This window comes from Phyllobates terribilis, unplaced genomic scaffold (genome assembly GCF_046119375.1).
Source record: "Phyllobates terribilis strain yellow unplaced genomic scaffold, ASM4611937v1 Scaffold_7__3_contigs__length_470593459, whole genome shotgun sequence".
Lineage (NCBI taxonomy): Eukaryota > Metazoa > Chordata > Amphibia > Anura > Dendrobatidae > Phyllobates > Phyllobates terribilis.
In genome coordinates, this window is record NW_027362767.1 from 17691224 (window position 1) to 17691716 (window position 493).

Sequence of the window (493 nt, forward strand, 5' to 3'; positions counted from 1 at the left end):
GGGCACTACTGGGGTCATTATACTTATTGTGGGCACTACTGGGGTCATTATACTTATTGTGGACACTAATGGAGTCATTATACTTATTGTGGGCACTACTGGGGGCATTATACTTATTGTGGGCACTACTGGGGTCATTATACTTATTGTGGACACTAATGGAGTCATTATACTTATTGTGGGCACTACTGGGGTCATTATACTTATTGTGGGCACTACTGGGGTCATTATACTTATTGTGGGCACTACTGGGGTCATACTTATTGTGGGTACTACTGGGGTCATTATACTTATTGTGGGTACTACTGGGGTCATTATACTTATTGTGGGCACTACTGGGGTCATTATACTTATTGTGGACACTAATGGAGTCATTATACTTATTGTGGGCACTACTGGGGGCATTATACTTATTGTGGGCACTACTGGGGGCATTATACTTATTGTGGACACTAATGGAGTCATTATACTTATTGTGGGCACTACTGGGGTC